Source organism: Eublepharis macularius, chromosome 13 (assembly GCF_028583425.1).
Source record: "Eublepharis macularius isolate TG4126 chromosome 13, MPM_Emac_v1.0, whole genome shotgun sequence".
NCBI classification, from domain to species: Eukaryota; Metazoa; Chordata; class Lepidosauria; order Squamata; family Eublepharidae; genus Eublepharis; species Eublepharis macularius.
In genome coordinates, this window is record NC_072802.1 from 65042039 (window position 1) to 65068832 (window position 26794).

The following is a 26794-nucleotide window of genomic DNA, read 5'->3' on the forward strand; positions in this document are numbered from 1 at the left end:
GCGGGCAATCCAGTTTACTGCCTTGATTCTAGGCTTTTAAGTTGTAACCTTCCATACCCTGAGGTGCTCCATCCGATGCCATGGCAGTAGAAACTCCCTTGCAGACAGACACATTTTACGAGCTCCTTTGTAATTTAAAAAAAGGGGGGGGAGCACAAAGCAATCTGCAATAATGCCACAGTAAAAAGAGAGAGAGAGTCAGGTAGCCGGTTCAAGGTTGACTCAGCCTTCCATCCTTCTGAGGTCGGTAAAATGAGTACCCAGTTTCCTGGGGGTAAAGTGTTAGATGACTGGGGAAGGCAATAGCAAACCACCCCATAAGAGACATCCCCCCATGGGTCAGTAATGACTTGGTGCTTGCATGGGGGACTACATTTTTGAGAGAGAGGAAGAGAGAGAGAGAGAGAGAGAGGAAGGAGAAGGAGACTAGATGACCCCGGGGGTCCCTTCCAACCCTATAATTCTATAAAGAAAAAGAAGTACTACTACTGCAGGGGGGAGGCTTGCGATTATTCAGTTACTGAGAGTATGTCATACAAGGGGACGCCTGTGAAATGTCATCTGCAGAGCAAAAATGCGCACATAAATTATTGGCTCTGTCACTGTCAGATGCCGAGGGTCCTAATGCTGTCAGAATTGATACTGCAATTTACAAGGGAAAGGCAAGCATAGAATACCACAGGGCGCTAGACCTCATGAAGGTTGAAGAATACACAGACAATGTAGAAAATCGAGAGCAAAGTTTGTTATTAAGTCAACCTCACTTGTGAGTAAGTCTTTCACTCCGGATGCTCATTCCGGAGATCTCCTATGATTACAACTGGTCTCCAGATCACAGAGATCAGTTTCCCTGGAGAAAATGGCTGCTTTGGAAAGCGGACTCTATGGCATTATAACCCTGTTGAGCGTTTTCTCTCCCCAAATTTGCCCTCCCCGTCCTGCATCCCCATATCTCCAGGAGTTCCCCAACCTGGAGTTGGCAGCCCAGGCTGGATTAAAAACAACAATTGCTAAAATGGTGTGGTGAAGCAAAGAGACAGAACAACGGCTGCTAGATGTGCTGATGGAAGCAATGCTCCTGTTCAAGGAATCGCAAGGCGGCCAAGCTGGCAGTAGAGAGCAGGGCACAGCTGTGGGGTGTTTCATTTAAAAAAAAAGACACATTGCTTTTAATTAAGAAGCTGGTTGCCTGGGGGTTGGGATTTCACCTCCCGAGGCATTTGCGAGTGGGCCCCAGGTCTGCTCAGCAGGTACAGCAGCTTCCCCTCCGCAAAGATTCATTTTAGTCCTCTGTTGTTACCCAAAGAGGTATCCTTGCGAGTTGGGGAGAATTAGCAGCAAGGAGAATTAGCGAGAGGAGGGGTAACCGAGGGATCTTTTCGTCTATGTATACAGGGATTGTCCCAACTAGAGAACTCCTTTCAATAAAGAGACAGATATTTCGAACAAACTTACATATTATCCGCTGCTTTAAATATGTACTCCTAGGGCTTTTTTTTAGGGGGAACGCTGGGGAATGGAGTTCCGGCACCTCTTTAAAATACTCGGCAATAGTGCTTGAAAATAATATGATTTCAAAGAATGCCGTGTGTTTCTTCCTCATTTCCCTCTTGAGAGTTCTACCACCTCTTTTCCCAGAACCCTCCCCCTTGTGTACTCCTATGTACCACCAGTGCTCCATGTTGTCTAATGTTTGTCATAGAACTGATTATGTTCTGCTTCAGTGTTTTTTCTACTCTGAATTGGATTCTTGCTATTACTATGTCTTTTAAACTTGTATCTATTTACCTTATGGCATTGTTTATGGAAATGTCCTTGATACTGTATTGAAATGTCCTTGATACTGATTGTACTAGTCTCATACTGTGTAATCCACCTTGAATCTCAGTGAGAAAGGCGGACTATAAATGACATAAACAAACAAACAAATAATTGAAAATAACAAAAATCAGTAGCACACACAACATTCACACAACACGCAACATGCATTCAAGACTAATCAGGAAAGAGAGTAAAAGTAGGGGAGGGATAGTTATAGCCTGACATCTGAGAGCCAAACTACAAGTGACGCCTTACACAGGTTGGACACTTGTCAGCTTCCCTCAAGTTTTGATGGGAAATGTAGGCGCCCTGGTTTTACAGCTTGGCTCTCCATTACAGCTGCAAGACCAGGACGCCTACATTTCCCATCAAAACTTGAGGGAAGCTGACAAGTGTCCAACCTGTGTAAGGCATCACTTGTAGCTTGGCTCTGAGAGAGGGAGCGATGAGCGGCCGGCGCTTCAAGGCGGAAGGGCTCAAACAGAGTTCGAGGGTGGATTATAACAGATCCAAGCATGCACTGAGTTTGGGGCTGAGGGGCAGCCTGCTTTACAGCATGGATCCTACCCTGGGGCCAGATTGCATCTTCTACCACAAAAACAAAGGCTTGAGTAGCTGATCCCGGGGCGAGACAAAGGATTGTGAAGTTGTCTCCGGGGCGAGGCAAAGAGCTGGCGAACTGTCTCCAAAGCGGGACAATAAGCTGGTAAACCATCTCCGGGATATAACAGAGAATTTGATTCTCAGAGAGGTTTGATAAGTTTTCCTGGGCAGAATTAAAGTTATCAAATTATGACTGACGACTCGCAAGGCGGATGGGTGAGGCTGTCAGTCCTCTGAATTGCTTAAGAATTGGAAAGAGGTTAAGGTGAGATCAACAGGGTGGGTTGCCTTGATTAAGTCAGGAACTCGGGTAAAGTCCTATTGGATCAGGAGCCGCAGCGCACCTCTGGGGCAAGGGAGGGGGGTCAAGCTGGCCTTGCCTGTTTCTCCCCATGCCTGCAGGGCCCATCTCCGAGGCAGGATCTGGCTTCCTGCCTGGCCAGCGGCTTCCACGTTTTCTTCCTGCTCGGGCAGCAGTTTTAATGCTGATAGCATATTTAGAGAAGGGGCTCATGGCATATCCATAACTATAAGCCTTCTAATATTACAGGGGTGGTTCTGACCGCGAACACCGTCTTGCACGCCTTCTGTCATTTGGGGGAGGGGACAATTGTGTTTCTGCTGCAATCGATTTCTATATTTTTCAATTACTAAATGATTTGTCATCTCAACCTAGACTTTTGACTTCCCAACCTAGAAGGCTGAAGGCACTTCTCAATCAAAATAGTGAAGTGGTACAAACTACAATCGCTGTAAGGCGTTCCAGCTGTCCTTAATGGGTCATAATATGTTGTAGGACAAGTTGTGTTTCAGCAATGGGTTTAGATTAGAGTAACTCTGTGCAGGACTACACTGTAGGCTGTGCTCTAGAGGACACACACTGTCAACTTTCACCAGTCTCTTGGGCCGTAACATCACATAGGGTTGCCAAGTCTGGGTTGGAAAATTCCTGGAGATTTGAGGGTGGAGCCTGGAGAGGGTGGAATGGGACCTCTGTAAGGTATAATGCTATAGAGTCCACCCTTCAAAAAAGTCATTTTTCTAGGACTATTCCCTCTAAGCTGGAGATCAGTTGTGATCATGGGAGATCTCCTGGAGGTTGACACCCCTGTCTCTCCATGTGACATGTGAGTTGCCCCGTAATGCAAATCCTGTAGTCCCAAAAGACTAGTAATGCAGGACAAGTTGAGTTGGTCACCTGCCACTCTTGAGCATCTACACCCCAAGAAAAGGGCCCCTGTTTCAATCCTTGATACCTCCATTTGAAAGGACCAGGCAGTAGGTGATGTGAAAGACCTCTGCCTGAGTCCCTGGAAAACTGCTGCCACTTTGAGTAGATGGTACTTACAGGGTTCCCAGGTGCCCGCTGGTGGCAGGCAAACTCCCGGGGATTTCCACCCTTGCCTGCCAATACACCAGTGATTGGCGGGAGGTGGCAAACTCCCAGAGGCTACCCACCCCCAGCAGGCACTCCAGGAACACATGCAGCGCACATGCTCTCAGGGGGCACGATGACGTTACTCCCAGAAGTGACATCACGCTAGCTGCAGGAATGCTCCCGCGCTTTGTTTGGGGCTGGCACACTGCCAGCACGGGGTAAAAGCCAGGCCCTGGGAGGGTATAGATTCCTGGCAACCCTAGGTACTCACCTTGATGGACTGATGGTCTGATTCGGTATAGGACAGCTTCTTAGGTCCATCTGGTCACTCCACACTGGGTGGTGGTAGAACTGATGCATCTGGATTGGTTGTTTACTTGGTTTTCCAGAGGGATAGCCTACAATATTTTATTGTAGCAAAACAAAACAAAAACCCAATGGCACTTTACGGACTGATAGCATTTATTTCAGCAGGAGGACTTGTGAGTCCGAGCTCCTGCTGGAATAAATGCTGTTTGTCTTTAAGATGCCCCTGGCCTTCTGCTTTGTGTTCCTTGCTTTCCCTGCACTTCACCGAATGTCAAATTAACGGCAGCCCCCTCTTTTCCTGATAAGGCCTCACAGCACTTTAGAACAGTTTCCATTTTCAGCCCCGCTCCTGTCCCAAGCCCCTTAATGGAATGATTATTTTGCTGAGTGGATTCCTCACCAGCTTGCATAAACTTTCTGAGGATGGTAAGGTGCTTTTGCAGCCAGGTGGTGATTCATTGAGGTTAACTGCCTATTAAGTCACACTTAAGCAATAGGAAACGTCTCCTTATCTGGCTAAGGATTGCAAGCCTCAAGCATTTAAAGTGTGTATGTGTGGGGGGGGGGGCGTTACCTGAAGTTACTTCTGCTGCAATCTTCAGACAGACAAAGGCGTTCTCAGACTATCTTGATTTAGACATCAAGCTGTGTCGAAGGCCTTCTTTGGTGGGACTAAATGGTAGCTTCTCATCCCTTTGAGCAAATTTCATATTTTGGGGCGTGTGCCAGATTGGGGTGCTGAGAGGGAGAACTTGGGGTGCTGGTGGAAGGGAAGAAGATTTACTTATATTGTCGAAGGCTTTCACGGCTGGAGAACGATGGTTGTTGTGGATTTTCCGGGCTGTATTGCCGTGGTCTTGGCATTGTAGTTCCGGACATTTCGCCAGCAGCTGTGACTGGCATCTTCAGAGGTGTGGCACCAAAAGACAGGGATCTCTCAGTGTCAAACTGTCAAATCTCTTACTTTGACACTGAGAGATCCCTGTCTTTCGGTGCTACACCTCTGAAGATGCCAGTCACAGCTGCTGGCAAAATGTCAGGAACTACAATGCCAAGACCACGGCAATACAGCCCGGAAAATCCACAACAACCAAGATTTGCTTACTCTGCCCGCGCAATTCTTGCTTCACCCTTTCCCCTTTAAAATGCGCAACTAATGGTTCATCAGCATTAAGCCTTTAATCGTAATACCGCGGTGTCCTTTACATTATAATTTGAAGCTGCAATTGCTAAATTGATTCAACTGAGAGATTCAGGCAAGGAGGGGCAGCCCTTCTGATGTTGTTTTTTAATTGAGCTGTAGTTTTTAAAATAGCTGACTGTGCTTTCAATCAGAAGGAAAATTGCCCATTTTAACTAACTTCTTTTGCAACGTGCAGCTGTAAGAGACATTTCGAGTTGTGAGAGAGAGATCCCACCCTTGAGTGTGACAAAATCCACAAAAAACAGAGTTGCCAACTCTAGCTTGGAAAATTTCTGGAGATTTGGGGGGGAGAGCAGGGTTTGAGGAGGAGAGGAAGTAATGCTATAGAGTCTGCCCTCTGAGGCTGCTGTTTTCTCCAGAAAGATAGTTTCAGGTGGGTAGCCGTGTCGGTCTACAGAAGAAGAGCAAGATTCGGGTCCAATAGCACCTTAAAGCTTAAGTAGACTTCCAGGGAATGAACCTTCAGAAGTCAGAGCCCTCTTCAAGCTCAGACCCTGAAAATCTAGTTGGTCTTTAAGGTGCTACTGGACCCGAATCTTGCTCTTCTGCTGCAGACCAATATGTTTTCTCCAGGGGAGGTCAGTTATAATTCCAGGAGATCTCCAGACCTCACCTGGACCTTGGGAAGCCTAAGTAGTAAAGCCAATGATTCTCCGCCTTTCTGAAATGTGTCTGAGTTCTAAACTTACTCTGCTTTTTGAGACCCACTTGTAAAATCACTCCAAGCTACTTCCCCCCTCTCCATGATAAAATGTAACACTGAACAAGTTACCTTTGTCTTTTTATTCTATTTATCTATCCATTGATCAGTCGGTCGGTCCGTCCATTCGTCCTTCTATGGATACATAGCAGCAGTGATCTTAGAGGCCACTGCAAATTTGCCACCAAGCTTCTAAGAGGCAACTCCCACTGTTTCCCTCCTCTCTCCTGACCCACCTTTTGCAAACCAAAGTTGTCATATCTAAAGGCCTAAATTTGTAAGTGAAGCAATGCTTGCTTGCAAGTTGCAATGCCTATACTCCTAGAGTGGGAAGCCCTGGCCACTAGATGGCGCCAGCTTTATTATACTTAATAACCGTGACATTTTCCGCTTGTCCAGCAAAATAAATAGCTGGAGAACTGAGCACCCTCTTCCTATCCAGTGTTGATCCATGCTTCAGTTCAGCGGTTTTCCAATGTCTTCTAGGAAATTCTGGGGGTTGTTAGAATCTTCTCTGCAAGAAGAAGAAAAGGTTCCCTGAAAACCCCTTTCCACAATCTGAAGCCGACCTTCCTATTCAGTCTGGGTGTATAGGGTGAGTTCTAGGGCACATTCTTAATTCATTCGTGTGCCAGTGGGCAAATTGCCCATTTTAATTAGCTTCTTTTGCAACATGAAGCTATAAGAGAGCATCGGGTGCTCCCAATTTATGTGAAGTGGTTATGAAGACAGCCGGCTTGGTTGATGCAATATATGAACTTGGTGTGCACGCTACAGCATGCCCCATAATTTTCTTTAGCACATAAATGGACTGCTTTTGTTGACTAATTGCTGGAGGCAAGAGGGTTCCATACAGTTTGGGCCACCACTAAAAATGCACTATGGGTCAGCCATCCCTATAGGATGCCCCATGAAGCTGGACTTCATTGCTGGCTATAAGGACACAAGATGAGGTCTTTCTTCGTATTAATTCGGGTATGATGTTGAATGGAATATCTCGCCATTTTGATTCTCGCCTTTTCCGAGAATGTGTGATTTTCATGTTTGTCTTCATTTATTCACGTGAAAAAGTTTAACCTGGCCTTTTTGCCATACCGATGGAACACAACATAAAACTAAAACATTATAGAACAAATCCGAAAAGAAATCTGAAAGATCTCATACAGCAAACAGCCTGCAGGATAAAAAGCAATCATAAAGCTAGCAGTAATAATACATTTTTTAAAAAACATTCAAAAGGAGCAAAGATCAAAAGGAGCTGTTTTTACATCAATTTCTCTCTTTCCCCCTTACATTGAGCCCTGACATAGATAGCCCAGGTGAGCCTGATCTCATCAGATCTCAGAAGCTAAGCAGGGTTGGTTTTGGTTAGTAATCGGATGGGAGACCTCCAACAAAGACCAGGGTTGCAGAAGCAAGCAAAGACAAACCACCTTGGTTTGTCTCTTGCTATGAAAATCCCGCTGGGGTTGCCGTAAGTCAACTATGGCTTGATGGCACTCTCCACTCCCCTTACATTGAGAATTTACTCTTGAATTTATTCATAGCGTGATCCATGCCAAGCCTGGGCCCTTTCCTCCATAACCTTCCTCTTAAGATTTCCCAGTACTATTTGTTCTATCTGAACAAGTTGCCAACTTTGGGTTGGGAAATTCCTGGAGATTTAGGAGGTCCCTCCGCAGACACTGCCTTCTCCAGGCTCCATCCCCCAAACCTTTAGGGGTTTCTCAACGTGGAGGGGCAAGCCTACAAAGTGCACCCATTGGCACTGGCATCATTAATGCTGCCACCTGGCTGAGGGCCAAGCTAGAAGTGACGAATGACACTTGAACGGCAAGTGAACAGACTCATGTGTATTCCTCCCTGTTCACTTGCGCACGTGATCTAGTGGAGTGCAAGCGGAGCGCAAGTGAACAGGGAGGAATGCACATGAGTCTGTTTCGTGATCTAGTGGAGCACAAGTGGAGCGCAAGTGAACAGGGAGGAATACATGTGAGTCTGTTTCGTAATCTAGTGGAGCACAAGTGGAGCACAAGTGAACAGGGAGGAATACACGTGAGTCTGTTTCGTGATCGAGTGGAGTGCAAGCGGAGTGCAAGTGAACAGGGAGGAATGCACGTGAGTCTGTTTCATGATCGAGTGGAACGCAAGTGGAGTGCAAGTGAACAGGGAGGAATACACGTGAGTCTGTTTCGTGATCGAGTGGAGTGCAAGCGGAGTGCAAGTGAACAGGGAGGAATGCACGTGAGTCTGTTTCATGATCGAGTGGAACGCAAGTGGAGTGCAAGTGAACAGGGAGGAATACACGTGAGTCTGTTTCGTGATCGAGTGGAGTGCAAGTGGGGTGCAAGTGAACAGGGAGGAATACACATGAGTCTGTTTCGTGATCTAATGGGAGTGCAAGTGGAGCGCAAGTGGACAGGGAGGAATGCACGTGAGTCTGTTTCATGGTCCAGTGGAACGCAAGTGAAGCACAAGTGAACAGGGAGGAATACATGTGAGTCTGTACACTTGCCATTCAAGTGTAATTCGTCACTTCTAGCTTGGCCCTCAGCCAGCGCTGTGGGAGGAAACTAGCATTTGGCTTGTTCCTGAATGCCAGTAGCCCTCCAGGACAGCAGCCCAGGTGGAACTTTCCTGGTAAGTTCTGCTACTAGGCTACTGAGTTCTTCACAGTCAGATCCTATCAATTCCTGCTTTCCCCCAAAGTTGCCAAGAAAACTGAAGTAGCGAACTAAGACTTGCCGTCCTTGTGAAACACCTTAAACAAAAACACATTCTGCCAAGCCCCTTCAGAAGCATCGCCTGATCTCCCCCTCCACCCCCGTTCCTTTAGAATCTATTTGTTTATTACGTCTAATATTTTTCTTCCCCCTACAGCCGGTTAAAAAGGCCTACATTCTCTTTGCGGCTTTGAAAATCCCTACAGGATTATGAATGAATACTTCAAGGGTGTATTATAAATTCAGACATGTCTACTGGGCTTTCAAGTGGCACAGCGGGAGGTTCTTACCGAGGCAACCTGAGGGTAAAGGCTTCCCCACCTTTCGAGAATGACTCCTCCCACAAAATTTTCTTAAGCCAACGTTAAAGACGAGGGGGGGAGGGAACACCCACCCTCGCCTAGCATTGAGCTCCTTAAATTGTCTTGCTTCCAAGCAACACTGAACACGGAGGCCGTTTTGTAGAACTGTCTGTCTACACATTTCTCTGCACAGGGAAACTTCTGCATCTTTCAAGGCCCTGATGTTTCCTTGACTCATCAGTCGAATGAATCACCTAAAAACCTTTTCATTGCCTTTTAAAAGGTGCCCTCCCCTGCAATTAATTGGGAACCAGATTTCTAAAAATGTTTACTATTTATAGGTAAGAACAGGGTCCGGGATGGCTTGCTTGGGTCAGTGTTAGTTTGTGCTTGGGAGGTGGAAGTTTATCGGTTCTTGTCTTGTTGTGAGGGAAGAGCGAGGGACTGGACCTACAGAGAGAGGGTAGAGCCCTTTCATTGTATGAGGAAAGTCTCATGTTCAGTCCTTGACATCTCCAATTAAAGGATCTCAGGAATTAACTTTCCATTCCTTAGACTCTGGAATGCCACTGCCAGTTGGGTGGACCTCTGGTCTGCCATGTGTTCAAGCAGCCTCATCTAACCACCTACACATTTACTAAAAAGGTCAAGCGGAAGGCCTTCCACATTCTCTTTCATGTTAGAAGGAAATGTCTCCTAAGATGATACCTTTTGTGATGCATTCAGATGGGTAGCCATGTTGGCCTGCAGTAGAAGCAGGGCTTTTTTTCAGAGGGAACGCGGTGGAACGGAGTTCTGGCACTTATTAAAAATGGTCACATGGCTGGTGGCCCCGCCCCCTGATCTCCAGACAGAGGGGAGTTTAGATTGCCCTCCACACCACCAAGTGGCACGGAGGGCAATGTAAACTCCCCTCTGACTGGAGATCAGGGGGCAGGGCCACCGGCCATGTGACCATTGTCGCCGAGAGCAATTTAAACTTTTAAAAACTCCCCCCTTGTTCCGGCTGACCCAAACTGACATCATTGTGTGGTCCTGAGTTACACCACTGAGTTCCACCACCTCTCCCCCCCCCAAAGCCCTGAGTAGAAGAATAAGATTCAAGTCTAGCAGCACTTAAAGACCAACAAGTTTTCCATAGAACGAGCTTAGTATAAGGGTATAATGGCTCAGAGATCTCCATTCCTACTTGCACCTGACAAAGTGGGCTTTGATTCTTCAAAGCTTATACTCCGAAATCTTGTTGGTCTTTAAGGTGCTACTGGACACGAATTTTGCTCTTTTGTAATACACAAAACCTAAGAAGCCCCAAAAGAGGTAGAGGGAAATATAAATGAAGAAGGTGTTTTATATATTTAAAAGGTAAATGTATCAAGTGCAATATGCTACAAAGACATCTATTAAACCATATACAAATATGTCATACTACTAAATATAGATATATATAAACATTCCAAGTAACAAAATATCCGTAAGGCAGTGGTTATCAAATACACCAATTACAATATACTGTTACTTTCCATTGCAGATGCTGTGATCAATCAGAAAAAAGTGATGAAACATCAACGTTTAAACATAACAGGTAAGTACTTGAAAGAATAATTCTTCAAAAGTGTAAATATTTTCTTTATCTTTCTCTTTTCACAGAAGCTGTGATCTAAGGGGCATAAGGACCCCTGCGACTTGACAAGGAGCTAGCTAATAACTTGTTTCAAGAATCCTTCCTCAGGAGTCGCACCAACAATCACACCTGAAAAGAAAATAACCACCTTGAGACTCTCTGGTGGTACATCACACACCGCAAAATGTCGGCCGCCTCATCTAAAAAGACATACAGTACATGCTTTAAAAAAAAAATCAGAAGTCACTCCTGTTTTATTCTTATGAAAATGTATGCAAGTTTAATTCACCCATCAACCAACTTAAATTCCCTTAACCAGGAGACAGCCTTAATACCTGATTTCTTTGGATGGTGATTAAAGCTCTGTCTGCATTCTCAGCAATGGGAAATGCAGCCATATTTTCTTTTAGAGAAGCCAGGATTGCCAGTTATTGACTTCAAAACTAAGGCATCCCTTCAAGCAGGGCCAGAAGGTGGAATATTAAGGGACTGGGGGTGGAGTCAGGGTACCACCTGGCAAGGAGGGGCGGAGCCTGGGATGAAGCAGGCAAGCCAATATTGGGCCAGGATAGTACCTGTTGTGCAATGGAGAACCTCTGATATAAGATCTAGAAGCAACCTAAAAAGTACTGGTAGCAAACGAGAGGTGCGTGAGAGTCCTTCCTTCTGGAAGAACTGGAATTCTTCAAGAAATAGTAAAGAGTCCAGTAGCACCTTTCAAACTAACCAACTTTATTGCAGCATAAGCTTTCAAGAACCACAGCTCTCTTCGTCAGATGCGTGACATGTCGCTTATGCTACAATAAAGTTGGTTAGACTTAAAGGTGCTACTGGACTCAAACTATTTTGCAACTACAGACTAACACAGCTAACTCCTCTGGATCTATGAGCAAGAAATAGGATTGTACATCCCAAGGCTTGAAGAAAAAACACAGATTCCTCAGCTGTCCTAAGTGTTAATTGTTTTAACAAACTCCACGATCACCAATTCCTGCTCTCATGAATGGTCAGTGTATTTTTCCATTACATTGGAATTTCAAATAATGTGAAAACCTGGCCTTCTTGCACTCAATAGGCCTCTGATGGCTCTCCCCCGCCCCCCCCCACACCTCTGTGTGCATCTCTGTGTGTGTGTGTGTGTGCCAACTGCCACAAGACTCCCCCTTGTTGTATTTGTCCCCCAGCGTTCCCTTGCAGCTCCTAGAGTGGCAGTGATTACAAAAGCCCGGAATTAGATTGAAGGCCATTTCTTTCCTCCCCTGCTGGGGAATGCTGAACCAGCAACTCTGCCTTATTTCATATCTGACAGTGTTGACATCCATACCACTATCAACAAGGAGGGGTGTGATTATAAGGCAGAAAGGAATGTGCGTCTGGGAGGGCAGCAACAACCCTCGAAGATAGCCACAATATTTTGCCCGAAACCAACTTTGATCTGGGAAAATCCTGCACGGGCAAAAGATCTGGAGGAACTGTGACAGATGCTCTGGGTTTGCGTGTGCATAATATTGCCAGTTTTCTTAAGGAAGGTCACTGGGTGGTGATAGGGTGAGAGTGGGTTGCTAGCAAGCCAGTTACCACCCAGAGGCCTTCCTTGAGCTATGAGCAAAGACTGGAAAGTCTAGACAAAAGACAGTTAAGGGGAGACAGAGGTTTATAAAATTATGCATTGGGTGGAGAAAGTGGATAGAGGGAGCTTTTGGGATCTCTTTCATAATATGAGAACTCCGGAGCACCCAATGAAGTCATTGAGAAGTCAAGACAGACAAAAGGAAGTACTTCTTTACTCCATGAATAATCAAACTCTGGAATTCACTGCCAGTGGAGGTAATGAGGGATAGAAGTATAGATAACTTTATAAAGGGTTAAATAGATTCATGATGACTAAAGGAAGCCGCCACATACAGAGGTGGCAAATATCTGAATACCAGTGCTGGCAATAGGTTGCCAGGTCCCCTTATCCTCCCAGCGGGAGGGGGGAACCTTTTGGGGCCCAAATCAGCCAACTACAAAGCACACACGTGCTTCTGGCCTGCACAATGAGGTCACTTCTCGGGAGTGAAGTCATTGTGCCATGCTGGGAGTGCCCTGGGAAGTCTGTTCCCCCACCTTTCTCCCCGGCCAGCCAGATGAGTGGTAGCAGCGGGCAGAGGTTGAGAGTGGGGGGATCTGAGATCCCTGCCTCTGTGCCTTTAAGAGTTGGCCCTTGAGAGCAACTAGTTGGCCAGTTACTGGTGAGACAGGATGCTAGCTAGCTGGACCGCTGGTCTGGTTCAACAGGCTCTACTTATGTTCTTATGATATATAGTAGTGGCATTCCTATGGGGCATTACCAGATAAGGATGAAGAATGGGTAGTTTACATACACATTCTGCTGTGTCCAGTTTGCTTACTTTTAAATTAAGAGCTAGATTTAGTCCTGATAGTTTTGTGAACTATTCTTCTACAAAGCAGTGACTCCAATCTCCTACAGGTCCACTTTTCTGTACTAGCAGAAGTAGAAGAAGGAATTCATGACAAAGTAGATAACTGTATCATGGCCTCTCATAGGCTTGCCAGCCCCCCGCTTGTTTCTCACTGGTGCTCAGAGTGCAAGATTTTTTTTTTAAATGGCCATTGGGTCAATGGTGTGGCATCACTTCTGAGGAAAACCCAGAAGTGACACCAGTCCTTTCTAGCAATTGCTATTACTATAGAGCAATTACTATAGAGTTTCCAGCGATTCCCAGAGAGGTGTAATCGCTTCTGAGTTCCCCTGGAAGTGACATCATGTTGTTGCTGTTGGCTGCCCCATGCCCCCCTCCTACAATTTTCCCCCTGTCCTGTCAACTCTCCCAGAGGAGTTCCCAGCTCCCAAAGCTTCAGATGGACTAACACAGCCAAGGCAGATGAACCCAAAATCTGAATAGTCTCGCCTATACATTATGATTTATGTAAGCGCAACCACTTCCCTGGACCTTCCCCCAGTGACAGCAATTAACCAACCAAATCAGAAAGGAAGGTATCATAACTCAGCTCTCCGTCTGGATAGGTTCTTGTGGATTTTTAAAATGTGTTCCTGAAACCGTTTCTCGCCAGGTCACAGAAACTGCCAGGCAACAGCTTCTGCCATACTTTCCTGGATTCTAAGATGGTCCCTTTGCACCATAATGGTGTATACATGTAAGTAGCCTGTCCATAGGGTAACAAGGACTGAACCAACTCATATAATTTTCTTTGCCAGCCTCGTCTCAGTGCCGCTGGAAATTTACTACAGTCCATCCTGGCTCTCTTGTTCCACTTAAAGCCTTTAATTTGCACTCGTGGGCTGCATTTTATTTACACGCAGTCATTTCCTAAGAGCAAACCTATTCAGGGATTTCCCTCCCTAAAGTTCTTTTATCTTTGTTGTACGCACATGGTGTACCATCACAGTGGCCCCAAACCCTCCGATAGGTTGTAAAAACATGTTACGATTCCTCTCCCCCCTTCCCCATTCTCCAACCGCCTTAGCAAAGAATAGCAACCTGTCATATGTAGGTCACTGTTGGTAGTCTGTGAACAGTCTAAAGGAAGGAAGAGAGATTTCTCTTTGTAGTTGAATAAGCCCGCATCAATGCGCCAGCTGGGCTTCGTGCCCCAAGGGAGAAGCATTATCGGCAACTGAACAAGCGCAAGCTTCTATCTCATGATAGCGGTGTTGCTTTTGCAAACAGAGAAGGCGGGGGCGGGGGGGAGAATTTGGACTGTGCCATTGAGATGAAATTGAAGTTCACATGTCTTGGCCTGGAAGGCCCACCAATTTGTACCTCTTTGGCCCAGTTCACAAAAGAATGACCTCAGATAAACTCCATGAGGAGCCATCTCAGATCAGGAGGTCTGCTCTAGGGCACAATTCCAAAAGGTTGTGATGACCTTTAAAGACCTAAAGACTGTCTCCACGCATATGTCACCCACCCATGACTTCTGGGCGCTTGCTGGGTTCCTGCAGAAAGGTCCACCAATGGCCATTAGCCACAAAGGGAAAATGGAACCTCCAACTTCAGAGGTAAGCTCTCTGAATACTAGGACTGGGGTAACAATGGTGGATATTTTGGCCTCTGTGTAGGGTTGCCAGGCCCCCTCAACCTCCCAGTGGGGGGATAGGGGACTGGAACTTACCTTGGGGGAGAGGAGTGTGCACGCACGCCCCCACAAACGTGATGATGTCACTTCAGGAGTGACGTCATCACGCGGCCCCTGGGAGCGTGCCCACGCTCCGCAGGGGCTCAAAACAGGCCCGATCCACACTAAAACAGGCTCATTTTGAAGTGCTGCAGAGCGCAGGCGTGCTCCTGCGCTCCGCAGCACCCCAAAATGGACCTCTTTTGCTGCAGCACCTCAAAACGGGCCTGATCCCTGGCATAATGGGCCCGAAATGAGCCCGATTTAGGCCGAAACAGGTCCATTTTGAAGCACTGTGGAGTGCAGGAGCACTCCCGCGCTCTGCAGCAGCCCCGATCCAGGCCAAAATGGGCCCGATCCCAGCAGCTGCTGCGCACAGGAGCATGCAGCACCGCGGGGGAGCACATACGAAGGTGTGCGCCCCCCCCCCCCGCTGGTTAGGTAAGTGGGAGTGGGGTGTAGGGAGCAGGGGCGGGGTATCCCCTGCCCCCACCGGTGGTCTGACATCCCTACCTTTGTGTCTTTACAGGCTTTTAATAGATGTCTGAGTAGCCTTTATTAGAAATAAAGTGCTGGACTAAATGGGCATTTGGTTCAATCCAGCAGGGCTCTTATGGGACCAGACCAAGATGACGGATGGACCTCCTCTCCTCCGTGAATTCATCACATCCTCCTTTAAAGCCATCCGAGATCTTCTCACCGTCACACATCTGATTCACAGGGTAATCCTAAACAGAATTACCCCAGTCCAAACTCAGTGATGCCAATGGGCTTGGAATGGAATAACTCTGCATAGCATTGCATTTTAAAAAAAAACATACCTGGGCCAATGCTAGGATGATAATATAATAATAATAATAACATTCCATTTCTATACCGCCCTTCAGGACAACTTAATGCCCACTCAGAGCGGTTTACAAAGTATGTTATTATCCTCACAACAACAATCACCCTCTGAGGTGGGTGGAGCTGAGAGAGCTCTGAGAGAGCTGTGACTGACCCAAAGTCACCCAGGTGGCTTCAAGAGGCGAAGTGGGGAATCAAACCTGGCTCACCAGATTAGAGTCCTGCCGCTCTTAACCACTCCACCAAACTGGATCTGTTTGTAAACCTTGTTTTAATGTTGCTGTTAACACAGGACCTTCTAAGAGACAGCTTATAGCATATTAATTTATATACCATTTTTATACACTATTTTTATATATACCATGGAGAGGCAGCGTGGTGTACTGGTTACAGTGCTGGACTAGGATTTGGGAGGCGCAGGTTCCAATCTCCCCTCTGCCACGGTCACTTGCTGAGGGACCTCGGGCCAGTCACACACACTCAGCATAATATCCCTCACAGAAATGTTGTGATGATAAAATGGAAGAGAATGATGTGAGCCATTTGGGGTCCCCACTGGGGCGGGGTATGAAGTAAAATTAAGGTTTCATGGAATACTTCTGCTTTTACAACCCTTTAGTTGTTGGCTCTTGAACCCACACTCTTGTTGGAAATATGTCCCGGGTTAAAAATGACCAACTCAAATCCCCACACAGTCCGGGCCAGCAAGCAAGGCAAATGGTTAGGCAAAGAATTGATGATATTGAACGACAATCTGACTTACAAGGCACTCCTGCTTTTATAGCTCCTCCTAGTAACGGATATATTTCTGCACCTGCTTCTTATTTATCCATTCTGGAGGTAAATAAACTCAGGAGAGCGCTTACTTTGGCCAGATGTTCTGCCTTACCCTCTGCTGTTCTGGATGGCAGATTTAAGAAGATTCCTTGGAATGAGAGGCTATGTCCTTGCATACTTGGGGAGGTTGAAACCCAGGAACACGTGTTCCTGAGATGCCCTTTCTATAAGGAAGCACGTATGAGATTTATTATTCCCTTTCTGGAAGGTATCTCAGAACATTCGAATAAGTACAAATTAGAGAAGCTGCTGTCAAACTCAGATTTTACTGCACTACACCAGATAGCGAAATTTTGTGCTCTGGTCGTTAAAGCCCATTAGAGGCCATTTCCATGCACCTTCAATGCACTTTCACAATCCTTTTGAAGTGGATTTTTTGTTCCACACATGGAAAATCCGTTTCAAATGTTCACTAAAGAGTATTGAAAGTGGATTATCCAACGTGTGTGGAAGCAGCCAGAGTGTGGGCCTCCATCTCGGTTGCTTGCTTAGAACTATGCTGACTTCCTGGTCTTTACAAATTTTGATAGATATTAGGAAATTATGTTTTCAAATTGTATATACTCATATGTTTCATGTTTTAAGTGGTTGTAAAATGTGCACTTAAATTTTTATGGTAAATGTACTGGCTAAGTGCTGTAATAAAGAGTACTACTACAGTCGGGGCCAGCTGGATGAGCCACATACGCAATGACTCCCCCCTTCACACCTAACCTACCTCAGGGGGTTGTTGTGAGGAGAAAATGGAGGATCAAAGAGCCATCTCCTACTACACCCTGAGCCCCTTGAGGGAAGAATAGGAAGGAAATGTACTAGGTAGACAACTCTTCTTAAAGCAATGAAATCACTGCTTCTAAGGGTGTGTCTACATTGCACAACGGAAAATGCTTTCAAATCGGTTTAAGTGCCATAGCTGGCCAATCAGGAAACTGAGGGACTTCTGCTGCAATGCAGAATGCAAAGCAATGGATTCTCATCATCGAGGAGTTACAGCTTATTTATTTATGTATTTATTTATTTATATATTTATTTATTTATTTATTTATTTATAATTCGCCTTTCTCACTGAGACTCAAGGTGGATTACACAGTGTGAGATTAGTACAGTCAGTATCAAGGACATTTCCATAAACAATGCCATAGGGTAAATAAATACAAGTTTACAAAGACAGAACATTAGCAGGAATCCAAAACAGCATAGTGAAGTCTGTGGTCCCTAACTCATTATAGGAGCATCTGAGACACCCTCCCTACAACACAGCCCACTAACTGAGTAAAAAACCTTTTTGAATAATTCGGTTTTGCATCCTGTGTGGAAAGCCAAGAGAGTGGGGGCTCTCCTGACCTCCTGAGGCAGGCTGTTCCACAGGGTGGGGTCCACAACAGAGAAAGCCAGTGTACAGGCTGCTGTTGATTTTGCCCATGTGCAGGCTGGCACCTGCAGGAGACCCTGTTCGGGTGAACGAAGCTGCCGTGGAGGAACATAGGGAGGGAGGGGGTCCCATACCGAGGCCATGGAGAGCTTTGTAAGTGATAACCAATACCTTGAACTGAGCAGGGTAACTGATAGGTAGCCATTGCCAATGGAGTGACTGCAGGATGGGAGTGATGTACATGCTCCTGCTTGTTCCTGATAACAGTCGAGCCGCAGCATTTTGCATCAATTGGAGTCTCCTAGTTAATTTCGATGGGAGACCTATGTACAGTTCTCGTTTCTGGGGGTAGCCACAATTTCTAGGCTGTTAAGATAAGCGCTGGGGTCTCCAGCAAAAGCTTTCCCCATCTTCTCAAGACTACAATTCCCATGGTGCTTGGGAGGGGGAAGCCATGACAGTTGAGCTGCAGGAGAAGGTGATGAATCCCCTAGCTTCAGTCTCCATTTGGGAGGATGCGTCTGAGGCAATCCCTTTAAGTTGGGGACCTCACTTTTTCACCAGACTCATTTGCTCATAGAGCTGAGAACTAAGCTTTGCGTTGCCAACTCTGGGTTGTGAAATTTCTGGAGATTTGGGAGGTGGAGCCTGGGGAGACATGGTTTGGGGAGAGGATGAACAGCAGAAGGATAGTTCAGTGAGCCAGTTTGGTGCAGTGATTGAGAGCAGCAGGACTCTAATCTGGAGAACCGGGCTTGATTCCCCACTCCTCCCCTTGAAGCCAGCTGGGTGACCTTGGGCCAGCCACTTAAGAGCGGCAGGACTCTAATCTGGAGAGCCAGGTTTGATTCCCCACTCCTCTGCTTGAAGTCAGCTGGGTGACCTTGGGTCAGTCACAGCTTCTAGCTCTCTCAGCCCCACGCACCTCATAGGGTGTTTTGTTGTGCAGGGATAATAATGGCATACTTTGTAAACTGCTCTGAGTGGGCATTATATACAGAAGGGCAGAATATAAATCATATGTTATAGTTATTGATATTATAGTTGTCGTTGTTATAATATAATACCGTTGGTTCCACCCTCCAAAGCAGCTGATTTTTCCAGGGGAACTGATCTCTGTAGTTTGGAGAGGAGTTGTAATTCTAAGAGATCTCCAGCCCCCACCTGAAGGTTGGCAGCAGCACATCTTAACCTCTTGCGCTGGGATTTTTGCCTGAAAACTGCTTTTGTTATGAGTTCCAGGGACTCCTCTTTGGTGCCTCCGAAGATGAGTTATTCCCCTACATACCACACTTAATTCTTGAATTATAACCACATTGTTCACAATTACCCACTGTGGCACACAATAACAATGGCTCAGTAACTCATTAATACATCTTTTAAAATTGCTAGTTAAAGCTTCCCATGAATCCAGCTGTTCTAAACCAATAGATGGATTCAGCCCAAACAGCAGACAGTCTTCTCTGGAGAAGGAAGCTTTGTTGGTAAACTCGCTAGGGGCTCCAAGCAGGCCTTTTCCTGGCCCCGCTTCAGCCAAGTGACCGTATCATCAAAGGGTTTCCTGTACTCTTTCCTTTGCAAACTATTTTAAAGTGTTTATAATCTACCATTCTTTTCCTGGATCCTAAAGTGGCTGCACTTTTTTTAAAAAAAGCTCTCTTTGTCATGAGGTTTAAAAACAAGATAGAATACTTATTCTTGTATGTTAATTCATGCATAGGAAGAAAAATTGTTATTGTAAAAGGGTAGCCATATTAATCTGTTGTAGCAAAATAAAACAAACAAGGGACTTACGTTTCAGTAAGAAAAATGATGATCAGGTTCTCAGGGTGCAATGTGGAAAGAGATTATCTCTGTGTGCCCCCACCACTCACAGCAGTTCTCTTGGTATCCACCTTTTGAAGTAAGGTGGGTGGTGACAAGAGGCAGGGTCTTTCCCATGGAGGCACCTCAGTTATTGAACACAGAATCCTGTATCTGGTACCCAAGCTGTTCATTTTCAGGTCCCAGTTTGATTTGCCCTGTCATTGTGTCACTTCTGCAGTCCCTCTGTGTTGTTTTTGCAATGCCCCCCCACCCCCGGTGTTTTTGAGTAGTCCTACCAATGGCTCCTAGTTTTGTTTTAGTGTAAATTTGTTCTTCAGTGCTCCCAAACTGTTTTATATATTCAACCAGGCTTAAGTGGGTATTTTGAAACACAATTTTGTTCTGCTTGACTTACAACTCAATTTATTGAGGCACTCTCATTGTTTTAAAAATATTTTAATTTTTTTTTTTATGGCACTCGGTGGTGTGCTACTCTGGACGTGTTTTAGAAAGATGGGGATGAAGTAGTTAATAAATATTTAGAAAAACCAATAAATCCAAAGCAGATGTGCCAGTTGTTTTTCCCATCAGGCTGTTCTCTGGGTCCATTGTCCACCACCCCCTTGTTCCGACTAGACTTGGGTAGCCTTAGAGCCAAGCTACAAGTGACACCTTACACAGGCTGGACGCTTGTTAGCTTACCTCAAGTTTTGATGGGAAATGTAGGTGCCCTGGTTTTTCAGCTTGGCTCTCCATTACAGCTGCAAGACCAGGACGCCTACATTTCCCGCCAAAACCTGAGGGGAGCTGACAAGTGTCCAACCTGTGTCAGGCGTCACTTGTAGCTTGGCTCTCAGAGCCAAAGTAAATGGGTTGGACTCTGCCACATTCTCCCATGACAGAATGGAAGTCTCTGTCCTCCTGATGCAGCCAACTGATCTCCATGGAATGCCGCTCCCAGAGGAATAGGGGACCCAGAGGAAAAACAGGAGAGGGGTTTGCAGCAGGAAGGGGGAAACTGGGCAAACTGCCAATTTAGTCGAGATCCAACCTGATAAGAAAAGTGAAGAAGCAATTGGACTGGATGCTGTGCAGTTCTTCTGTGCTCTATTCAGATAATGAAATGGGACATAGACATAAGCCGGTTGACAGCAGAGGTAAGAATGTGCCTTATATTGAATCAGTCCACTGGTCCATCTAGCTCTGTATCACATTCCCCGATTGGCTCAGTGGTCCATTGATTGGTCCATCTCGCTCAGTATTGCTTTCTCCGATTGGTCTAGTGGCTGTCCAGTGTCTCCGTCAGTCCCTGGCGGGTAGATCCCCCAAGTTCTCCACAGCAACCACACAGGTATATTGGCTGAAGTAACTTTATTAGAGATCCATCAAGTTCAAGGTGCTCAGACAACGGGATTGGCAGAAGTGATGTAAATAGGGTCGGTAGTGTTAGTTATAGGGCAGATTCCCACCTTCAGAACAGTGGCCGTTAAAGTTCTGGAACGAAGGAGCCTGGGGGGTTGAAGGGGAGAAAATAGGTTTAGGCTAGACAGAGCAAAGAATGAAATCATCTCAGTTCCCAAGAAGGATACATCTCGAGCTGGCTGCAGCCGGCATTCAAGGACACTTACTCGAAGCGGCAGGGAAAGAGAAAATAAACACTTGCAAGTTAACCCACTTAGCATCAATAAGAAACTTCCCATGCCCTCAGAGGATCAGCGCATAACACAGAATACATACAGGGCAGATATGCAGGATGGCATAGATGTCTCAAGGACAGAAGCTATCCAGTGTCTCAAGGACAACGTATAACTGGAGATGCCAGAGATCAACCACAGGAGCTTCTGTGTGCGCTCATGGTCTTTCTCTGGAGGCCTCCTAGTTAAATGGACTGTGTACCATATCTTGATAAAAGAGTTAACAATCTGGTCCTCTTTTGTCATGTGCTCCCAGTTCGTTTTAAGGGGGGGTGGTATCAGATAAGAACTGACTTGTGTTTCTACTTTGTGCTGCGGCAAGGCAACGCAACAACGAACTGATATCCGTGCCAGTACACCTGCTTCCCTCGCTCATCTCCCGCGTAATTGGCTAGCCAGATCATTTTCTTCCTTCCTTTCTTTTTTAATGAATACTTTTGATTGTATTGATAAGTTTCAAATCCTAATAAAAAAGGGAGAGAGAAAAGAAAGGAAAAAGAAATGGAGAGAAAAAGAGAGGGGAAAAAAGAGAACAAAAATTAAAGAAAGAGAACAAAGAAAAATAATACATCCTTCTTTCTTTCTTTACGCTATTTATAGTGCATATTTCTCACTGAGACTCCAAGGTGGATCAAACAATGTGAGTCAATGGAATCAACAAGATGAGACATCGAATAATCATTGCAACAGGACTGGGAGAGCTGATGCTCGATGCACTGCTGTTTTCTGTACTAAGTACAAAGACACCGGGAGGTGAAACAGTTTTTAAACTTTCAGAAAAGAAAAATTCCTTTTTCTTTTTTAAACTTGCTTGCTTCAGAATCCAGAGCAAGCCCAGATACTGCAGGATAAATGACCACAGCACAAGGCAGCCTGAGAAGAACCTGTAATAGTGCGGTTGACAGTATGTAGAGTGCATGCGGACAGCAAGTTTATTATTATTTATTTATTTATTATATTTTTAACCCGCCTTCCCGCAAGCGGGCTCAGGGCGAGGTACAACATTGATTAATATACAACATAAAAACAATAAACACAGCATAAAAACAGCAATCAGTAAAACCATCAATCAGTAAAAAACAGTAATCAGTAAAATTTGGCTTCTATGCCTTGTTTAGCTCCCCAGGGCAACCGATTGGCCACTATGTGATACTGGATGATGGGCTACACAGGCGATTGGTCTCATCTGGCAGGACACACAATAAGAAGAATAGGGGCCTGGTAAATATACAGATGCGGGCATCTCATTTTTCATCTGTGGGATGTTAGAGAGGGGATGTTGTAACACGGCTTACTCTCAGGGAGGCCGCGCATCCTCCTCGCTCCCAAAAAATCTGGGAATCAAAATGGCCAGAAGGTCTCCGGCTACACAATTTCACCCTCTCCTTACTTGTAGGCTTGATGCTGGCTAATATTTCCACTCATCGTTTTCAGGAGCTGACCCTTTCCCCACAAGGGTTTCAGACAAATGACGAGGTCTCCCTTAAGCACCGAGCACTTCAGAGCCAGCCTCAGCCACCTGCATGTGTCAGTCCCTGCAAGCCATTTGAAATGGCGCTTGCTACCAGGCAGCTGTAAGTCAAAGACACACAAACTTCAAATGGGGCTACTCCTCAGGAAGAAGGCAAGGTTGCTGAGGCCCATTGTGTCAAGATTCTAGCAGGAGCACAGAAAGTACAAAACCGGTGTGGTGCAAATCAGTTTTTTGGGACTCTTAGGGTTTTTTTGTTTTTTTAAAGTGGCCACCAGGACCGCAAATATAAGTGTTTGGGTATGGCCTGCAAATGTGTCAGATGGATAGCACAAATCGGAATTATTTTTGCAAGAAATTAATTTTGCAAGAAACATTTCTGCAAAACATGCAGAATACATGATGCAAAAGAGAAATTATGCTGCATGGTATAGTGGTTAGCGTTAGACTTGGCTCTGGGAGACCAAGGTTTGAATCCTTACTCTGCCACAGGGGCGGATCTACGGTTGCTGGCACCCAGGGCAGCTGAAGACTGGTCACTCGCGCATGCGTGCGTGCAGTGCGCACATGCTTCCGGCGATGCGTGATGTCACTTCCATGACGTCATCACGCAGGGTAGCACGTGCCACCCTGTGGCAAGCCGGCTGTCCCGCATGCCGCAGAGCTGGTGGTGGCAGTGCGAGTGGCTGGGAGGCCACCCGCGCCATTCACCTGCCCCACAGGACAGGGGGTGGCCGGCTTGCCGTGCGCCCCATCCTGTGGGGCAGGCGAATGGCGCAGGCGGCCTCCCAGCCACCCGCACTGCCTTTCGCCTGCCCCGCAGGACAGGGGGTGTGCGGCAAGCGCACCCCCTGTCCTGCTACCCACGCGCTCCCAGGGCTGGCAGCTGCGCCCAGCACCCCCTTTGGCAGCGCCGAGGGCAGACTACCCCCTGCCCCCCCCATCGATCCGGCCCTGCTCTGCCATGAAAGCTTGTTGGGAGACCTTGGGCCAGCCACACACACTCAGCCTAACCCACTTCACAGGGTTGTTGTAAGGATAAAATGGAGAAGAATGAAAGCCACGTTGGGTCTCTCCACTGGGGGGGAATGGTGGGGTATAAATGAAGTAACCAGTCAATACATACAAACATGATTTATTTACCTGCTTTATGCGGGAAGAATTCTGCTTTTGGGGGTACAACATTTGGAGTCTTTGGGTGCAATTTTAAACATCGGAATGTGTAAAGAGTGTTTAGTTCAGAGTGCATAGAAAGATCTGATTACCAGAGCCAGAATGTAGAGCTAAGGAAAAGAAATTGTTCTGCATGAGCTGGCTGGTGCTGCGATCTTAGGCTTTGAAAAGCCCCACCCAACAAACATTCAAATCACTCATCTGACCCACTTTAGCCTTTCTATGGATTATCTACAAAGAGCAGGATTTGCTCCGCTGGCTGCACGTGGCACTAAATCATCAAGGGATGCACCCACGCAGGCCCGGTGACATTAAAGATGGAAAAGACTTGCTTGCCCCAGGAAGAGTTGCAGAACAGCAAACCGCAACGTGGGTTTGGCCAAAGCTCCAGGTCAGTAGGCATGGAGACGGAGACTTCCTCCTAAGGAACTACACGCCCCATGATTTGTTTTGTGTCACACAATGTAACAGGAAGTTTTCTGGTCCCCCCCCCACCCCCACTGAGTTAAGCAATGTCTTTGTACCTGGTAAAAATTCAAAACTCCATGACCGGCTGGTCTTCCCTCCTTTGCCAACAGAAAGGGGGGACAGGAGCCTCTTGGGCGTCCAGCAGATGTAGCAGCTAGACCCTTGTGTCATTCCACATGGGTTATTTGCCCCAGGTCTGGTGCTGTTGAGAAGTGAAGAAATGTATCTTTTTTAATGCAAATTAAAAGGAATGAAGGGGTGGGAAAATGTAAAAACTTTATGGATGCAGAATCTAGGAAATAACATTGACTTAGCACAATGGAGCAAAGTATGGGGAGTGAATGTAAAAATAACTAAATCTGTTGCGTTCAAAGAGAATTTATATAAGATGTTTTACGAGTGGTATCTAACACCGGATAGATTGGCCAAAATGCATAAAAATGTGTCAAATAAATGTTGGAAATGTGGCAAACATACAGGAACGTTTTTCCATATGTGGTGGTCCTGTAAGGAGGTGCATAAGTACTGGATAATGGTGCATGACTTGATACAAGCTGTGTTACAAATTTCAATTGCTCTCAAACCAGAGAATTTTTTGTTAAATTGTATACCGGACATAGACAAAGAACAGATGCATTTTACTATTCATGTAATAACTGCAGCTAGAATTCTATTTGCATTTTACTGGAAATGACAAGCGATACCCAAACAGGAGAAACTAAGAGAGAAGATAATGGAAACTGCAGAAATGGACAAATTAACTTCTATATTGAATGGACAAGTGGAAGAAGACTTCTTTACACCTTGGAATCCCTTTTATGAATGGATAAATAATAAAAGTACAGAACAGAATCCAACATGATGGCAACGATGTATGAAATATCAGAACTTACAGTTATAAATTTTATTGAGATTAATTAGAAGCCTTGGTGAATTATAATGTTGAGTTAAGCAAGCCTACTGAAATCGTACTGAACTGTACTGAAAACTTTATTGCTCCTTTTATCTGTTCTTTTTTCTTTCTTATTTGGAAAAAATAATAAAATAGAGAAGTGAAGAGGGGTTTTCCTGCTCCTCCACAATATCCTGATACATTCATGCTCCACCCAGAAACCCTGGCGTTTCTCTGTTTCTTCTCAAAACTGGGCCAAATCCACACTTCCCTACCTTCCGCTTTTCATGTGCATTAATCGTGCTGGATTCTATCCCGCAATGTCCCAGTCTGTGTTCACATCCCTTCTCTTACTGCCACTGCCTTGCACTATACTTCATCCACATCCCTGGTAGAATCGCGCAATACGGGGCGGGTTTAAATCCGACATCACCAATGACGACATCACGTTAATTTTTTTTTTCATTTTTTCATCAGATTTCCGCTATAGCATTTTTTTGCTAAATTGCCATGGCAAGGCCACACCCCTATGATGCCTGTGATTGGTTAATGTTATTCTATGCCTTCTTCTTTGAAATCCATTGGACCATTATTCTGGCGGGCTAATTTAAACTGATATTTAAGGTGGGGGTGATCCAAACTCTCCAAATGGGCAGACTAATTATTTGACGCTTGAATGTAATGTTAGAATGATGGATTTCCGCTATAACGGTAATTTCAACAGTTAAAAAAAATAATTTTAACAGCCACCGATATTTCCGACTGTCCGGCATCCTAAAAATGACACGGAAATGGGAAATGACGCCACCCCTTGATGTCTCCACGGGGATTTTGGAGCACCCCGATTAAGGTTTATGGCCGGGATTGTGCAACAATGCTGGGAAAGTCCCCTTTTTTTTAAAAAAAAGGGAAAGGGCGGGCAGGCAGGCATGCTGCGGAGAGAGTGGAAAAGCTTGATAATTGCACGGCAAAGAGGGATGGTGTTCCGGAAAGGCTGCAAACATGGAAGTGGGGTGGTTTGAAGGGGGCGGTCTCCTTGTGAAACGCTTCTATTTGTCCACATCCACGGTGAGAACCACGCAAGAGAAGCATTTGAACGCATGACAAATTCATTCGTCTGAGGAGCAACGTGAAAGACGCGAGAGAATGGCGGGATTGAGGTAAGAGTATGTGAACAACCCTCTGAGAAGCGAATAATGGGTGGGGGAAAAGCGGAAAATTTGAGACGTGTGGATTCGGCCCTGTTTTGCTGTGAAGTTTTTGGAGATTGCAGTGAAACCTAGATGGCTGCTCTGTGGGTGGAAAGAGTTTTTCAGCCACATGACAGCCATTTCCCCCAGCCCTGTCCCTACACTGGCCATTTTCTCCCACTGCTACTGGGATGTTGCAATTGCAAACTGAATGTGCAGTAGCTCTTCCTTATAAACCGAT